This window comes from Sitophilus oryzae, unplaced genomic scaffold (genome assembly GCF_002938485.1).
Source record: "Sitophilus oryzae breed Bouriz unplaced genomic scaffold, Soryzae_2.0 scaffold_1576_pilon_pilon, whole genome shotgun sequence".
Taxonomy (NCBI): domain Eukaryota; kingdom Metazoa; phylum Arthropoda; class Insecta; order Coleoptera; family Curculionidae; genus Sitophilus; species Sitophilus oryzae.
The window spans coordinates 6,576,441-6,583,106 of record NW_022146254.1 but is presented as its reverse complement, the minus strand read 5'-3'; the positions used below and the strand labels follow the sequence as shown (position 1 = coordinate 6,583,106).

Genomic DNA, 6,666 nt, shown 5'->3' with positions numbered 1-6,666 from the left:
AATTCTCAGTTGCGTAATGTAGAAAGAACATCCAAAGGTAAAAGATGGTCTGTTGATGACAAAACTTTTGCCTTATCTATGTATAAACGCAGTCCAAGGTTGTATAGGTATCTTTGTCATTATTTTCAACTACCATCAATTCGTTCTTTAAAACGTGTTTTGGCTAAATTTTCGTTTGAACCAGGTTTTAATAATAAATTAATAGAATATTTAAAAATAGAAGTTGATAAAATGGACGAAGACGATAAATATTGTTGCTTATTATTTGACGAAATGGCCTTAAGTAGTGGTTTCCATTTTGATGTTCATAAACAAATAATGATCGGCTACGAAGATCTTGGCCATTTAGGGCGATCTATTAAACCAGCAAATCATGCTCTTGCTTTTATGATTCGCGGAATAAGAAAACAGTGGAAACAAGTTATCGCTTATTATTTTACATCTTCCTCAATTTCCACTGGGTCTTTAAAACTTCTAATACCATATATAATAAGTAAATTACAGGGTCTTGGTTTAAAAATTATTTCAACTGTGTGTGATCAAGGTGCCACTAACCAAGCCGCCCTTAGAGCTCTTAATTTAGAAACAAAACCTTCAACTCAACATCTATTTTCCGTTAATAATGAAGATATCTGTATTATTTTTGATGTGCCTCATTTACTCAAAAATACCCGAAATGCTCTGTTAAGGGGTGTTTTGGAATTTGATAAAAACAAATTTGCAAAATTTCAGTATATAGAGTCAGCATTTTATATAGACAAAGAAACTAGAGCATTTAGTCAGTTACCCTATTTAACAAATGAAAATTTTAATTTTAAAGATAGTTACAACAAAATGAGAGTTAAAACAGCTGCACGGCAACTTAGCCATTCAATGGCTGCTTCCATTGAGACTAATGTTGCAATAGGTAAATTAGACTTAGAGGCCATACATACTGCAGAGTTTGCTGAGTTAATTGATAGACTATTTGACCTGTTAAACTCAAATAATTTTAATTTCTGTGAAAAACCCTACAGATGTGCCTTTTCTGCCAGTTCTCCACATCTTGAATTTTTAAGTGAAATGTTAAATAAATTAGATTTATGGAAACTTTATGAAATCAATTCAGATGATCCTAATAATGTTAATAAATTTATAGATATAACTAAAAAACAAAATTTTATTCGTGGGTGGAAAATCACAATCACGTCAATTTTATACATATGGGATAAATTAAATACTAAATTTTTATTTTTACCTATGAGGGCATTTAATCAGGACCCCTTAGAAAACACATTTGGATTAGTAAGGCAGCATGGAATACTTAACACTAATCCCTCATGTCATCAATTTACTGCTGCCTTAAAAACAGTTATTCTTAATAATATTTCTAATTCAATACCAATAAAAAAGGGAAATGTAGAACCCGATTATTGTCAGAATTTATCAAACTTGTCCATTTTATTGACTGACACTAACGCCGAAGCGACCAATGCTCCAGATCCTGATGATTGTGATGATAATGAGATTGAAGACCAAATTGATGATAACTTTGATTACAGTAACAAATTGGGAACTGCCTATACTGCCGGATATTTACTTTCAAAATTATCAATACCTCATTGTACCAATTGTATTAGTCTAATTTTTGCCAAAGATATAGAACCAGAGCATTTATTTATTCAGTTTAAAGAATATGACACGCAATCCCGATTAAAATATGCCAGCCAATTAATTATCAATATAGTTGACCAAATTTTTAAAACAGTAAATGAATTTCTTAATCTCCATGGTCATGAATTTCCAATTATAACTAAATTTAAAACAGTATATAAACATATTTTTAATAAGTTTCCATATTGCTCACAACATTTAAACGTCTATGAAGACTTAATAAATAAATGCATAAAATTGTCGATTTTTAAATTTTGTAAAAACATAAATGAGAGAACAAATAAGAGACAAGTTAAAAATAGTGGTAATGTTTCTAAAAAACAAAAATTAGGTTAATACTAATATGCTTTGGTCATAATTGTTTTTTTAATATCGGTTTAAGAATGTACGTTTGGTGTTTGCAGTATTGTAGTTGTAATAATATGTAGGTATTTATATTTATTTGATTTAAATTTTTTTAAGTAGATCAGCATGTAGATATAATTCACCATTTTGTCAATTATCTATTATTACAAGGTCTAAAATCTGCTGTAGTCTATTTAATATAATTTAAAGTCTTATTTCATAATCTTATAATGGGTCAGTTATAAGGCAGTGTTAAATCTGATTATATCTGCATGCATTATTTACTTATAGCACAGAATATATTTAGATATATTGTATTGTGCCTACAGTAGATACTACAAAATTTAGAGTTGCATGTTAGTCATCAAATCGATTTCATTTATTTCCATATTTAGCAAGTAGACCCTTTATATTCCTAACCATTTAAACATTAATACACAGTAGTAGGTGTTCTTTCTTCTATTAAAACATTTAATATGACATTGATTTAATATAACTGTTAATTGCATGTTTTTTTTTAATTCAAATAATCCTAACCTACCTAGCTTTTTAAGCTTGTATTTTCATTGTATTATACCATTTAAAGGTGTTTTATGGGGTGTTTGGTGTATATTAACAAGTGTGATAATAAATAATATATATTTATTTATATGTTCTATTTTAAATAGCTTTTTTTTTAAATCCTAGATTTTATTTCAGGTTCTTTAAACAATATTGTTATATATTGTACTTATTTTGATTGCATGTTTGAAATAAATGATTGTAAATTACTTTTTGTTTTATTTTTAACTGATTTTAGTGATAAAAAGGATAAAATACACATATATTTGAATTGAAGGTCCCGCGGATAAAAAACCGGAAACGGAAATGAATTTAAAGAAATTGAAATTGTCATGTCATAGTCATGTCAAATGTCACAGCCGCCATGTTTGAAATTAGTTACCCAGGCAGCCACACTGTTTCCATAATTTAACATTGACTTGACACTTCTTCTTGTATTTATTATTTTATGCTCCCGCTCATGGCCATTAAAGAAAAAGTTCTAAATGGGGATGTTTTGTGATCCAAATTCATAATCCTATCTCCAGTGTGTAACGACGCTTGTTTTTTGGGGTTTTATTTTAAAAATTATATTAATTACTCTTTTATCGACCGCTTTTTGATCGCCAAGAATGCAAGTGTGTTCAGTGAGAAATTAATTTTAAGTTTGTTCAATTATATTTCTATTTTTTTCGTTGAACTTTCTAAATACTCATGAAAATAACTAGAAAGTGTTTGGTGCCTGGAAATTCTAATATAAAGGCCCCCGAATTATCTTTTCATAGGCAAGTAAGGTATTCAGTTGCTCTTTTATTTATATTAAACCACATAGCATACTTTCTGTTTAGATTTCCTGAGTATATTGATATTCGTTCAAAGTGGCTAAATGTATTTTTTATATAATTTAATTTTTTGTGACAGTAAACATTCAATTTACTGTTCAAATATGTATATGTATTTTACAAATTAAATTTTTAAAACTAATATTCAAATTTGGCGCGTGGACAATATTATGCCGCCGGATGAGGGTATTTTTTGTAGACACTAACATACCGCCGGTGCCGGCGGGCCGTTGTTTATACAGTGTCAAAAAATATCTATTAATTCTGATCACGTAATTAAGGCAACAAAATTTTCTTTTTCCAGTTTCAATAATGACCCATCGATAGATGTTCTTCTTTTGACCACTCAAGTTGGAGGCCTAGGTCTCAACCTAACTGGTGCAGATACTGTCATTTTTGTGGAGCACGACTGGAACCCCATGAAGGATCTTCAGGCGATGGACAGAGCGCACAGGATTGGTCAGAAGAAAGTTGTGAATGTGTATCGACTCATAACGCGGTCTACCTTGGAAGAAAAAATAATGGGGTAAGGAAATATACACCTTGTTATTTAGAACACTCTGTATATTTAAACAAATTTTCAGATTACAAAAGTTCAAAGTACAAACGGCGAACACGGTGATCAGCGGCGAGAACAGCCACATGGAGACGATGGGCACGGAACAGCTCCTCGATCTGTTCTCGAACAAACCGAGTGGTGGTAGGGGCGACAGCGGTTCTTCGAGGCAGGGCAACGGCATCAAGGCCATTCTGGAATCGCTGCCGGAACTGTGGGATCACAGGCAGTACGACGACGAGTACGATTTGACCCAGTTCATGACCAAACTTCAATAAGGAGGTGAGTTTAGATATTTTTTAGTTTGTGATGAAATATTCCGTTGACATAGAACAACGTAATTCTTGAAATAAAATAAGTTAACTGCACATTATTACATTTATACAAAAGTGCTTTGTTTCTCCAAAAAAATCCTTTATGGGTATTTCGCCACTGCACTGCAAGAAAATACTGCTTGTCAGAAGTTATGTTTACAGTTATACAAATTTGCTGGTCCGGTGAACTATCCTGACACACGATTTTTGCATTTTTCTTTTTTTTATCAAAAAGTAACCATTTTTAGTAGTAGTTTTAAATAAAAATAAATGGAGATTATGCACAGAATTTTAAAATATTTTAATTTAATTTTAGTAGTTTTTGACACATATTTGACGTTATGGAGAATTTTATCATTTGATTTAACATGACAGCGACAAAAGGAAAAGCAATGTTGCCAGTTCTACTGAATTTTCTTTTTCTGTTTTTTTATTTTCAAAATTAACAATTACTACCTGATAACAATTACTTAATAAGGTAAAACCAAGAGCCCCAAACTTTCTGTATGATTATTTTAAATTTTACGTATGTTATGTTTATTTATGTTATGTTCTTTAAAATCAAAGAAGCGATTGCCATACATTACTAACATCTACAGATGCATGAGCAATACATTTATTTTTATTAGATTGAATTAAAAAAGCTTCTTTTATTTTTCTTTTAGAGGCAGTCGCCTCTTTCTTTATAATTTTGGCGTTGTTAAAATTTATTCTGTGCTGTCATTAAAACTGTATTCTAAGTTTTTGGCTTACCCTAATGCGTCTCCATATATGTATAGCTTGATGTGACAAGAAACGTTTTTTGCTTTAGAAAAGAAAAAAAAAGTTAGCTTTGGAAAAAAATCTCTAAAAGTATGCGAAATGGCTGTAAAAAAAATAGTCAAGAAATGTAGTAAATACTAGAAGGACTATTTTGCGAAAAAAAATCGGTTGTTTGTGAGGTAGGAAAATATTTATACTAAAATTTATGTAGGGGTGGTGGTAGTTTTCACCCTTCCCGTAGTTTTCTTGATTTTTGTAAACGTCAAATGTTAAAAAACCTAGCACAACATAGACACCTCAAATCTCATTCAAATCGGATGAACGATTCTTAAAATATCTGAAAAAATGTGTTTATTTTTTTAAAGTTTGATGTCTTCTAACGGATAAACGAAGCATTAAACATATACATATAGAGGTAAATTGTGTCCAATGAACTTATTTTGATTCCAAAAATACGTAGTAGTTCTATGTCTACGGAATATTGGGACACCCTGTATATGTTTTATGATAAAAAATAATTTCTAGTGTTGTCGGTTCAAATTTCTAGATACTGTTTTTTTTATAATTGTTTGAGGACCGCAAAAAACTCAACAGAAGCCTGTCACTTTTATTGTCAACGTTTCGCCAAATTAATTAAGTAAATTGTCCTGATGATGCAAATATCATCAGGACAATTTAAATATAGGCTTAATGACATAGATACAGGGGTGGATGGGCCATATGGGAAAACGGGAAAATTCCCGGTGGGCCGGTGGGAAGATGGGCCGGTGGGCCGGTCCCGATCAGAGCTCAAAAATTAAATGGTTAACCTTCTAACTAAAGTTATGTAAGATTCTTAGTGACTGCCTAACTAACTAATCAATTTGCATCAATATAATCGTTAGTTGCTTTTAAACATAAACACCAATTTGAAAATAACTATTGTTAGATGTCTTCCTCTGAGACACTTATAATTTTAATAAACATCTGTTGTTTGTTGTTCCATTTGAAATGTTTTATTATACAAGGTGATTCTATAAGTGCACCTTATTTGTGCTGCTTTGTGCAAATATTTTCAGGGCTGGTAGATATGAATAAAAGAAACATAATATATTATCTTTACCGTGTTTCAAATAAGTCCAAAATAACCGAGTTATTAAAGTTTTATTTTAAAAAATTTTGCCACCTAAATCTTTCTCTATTTGCATCTCTTTTTGTGCCGTAATATCAAAGATTAAGAAACTATACCGTGGGAAAATTTACGGTGAACAGGAAGTTCTAAAATTTTTTCTAAAATATGCAGGAAAATTTAAAAGAAAAAACACGATTTTCAACATCTTTTTTACAAAAAAAATCATGGACGTGTTCCTGGGGTCGAAATATACCACCCCTGAAAATATTTGCACTTATTTAAGATTCATTCTGTATAGTTTTACCACTATTCTTTTATTATATCCACTGCTTAGATATTGCCTAGGTTTTTTTCGTTTGAGTCATGGTATTATCATACAAGATGCCAAATGTAGAAACTAGGAAAAGTTACGTGATGAGAATTATAACCAAAATTAAAACATGTATACATGACGAGGCTGCTGCTGTACCAGAAAAGAGAGAATTTCTTTCTACAATCTGTAAGAAAGTATATACTTGAAAAACTAAAAATAATGTATTTTAC

At 30.7% G+C, this 6,666-nt stretch overlaps 1 pseudogene; it reads left to right on the top strand.

Annotated features, from left to right (window-relative positions):
- The first annotated feature begins 3,560 nt into the window (after positions 1-3,560).
- On the top strand, positions 3,561-4,247 carry LOC115879496 (annotated as a pseudogene).
- The last annotated feature ends 2,419 nt before the right edge of the window (positions 4,248-6,666 follow it).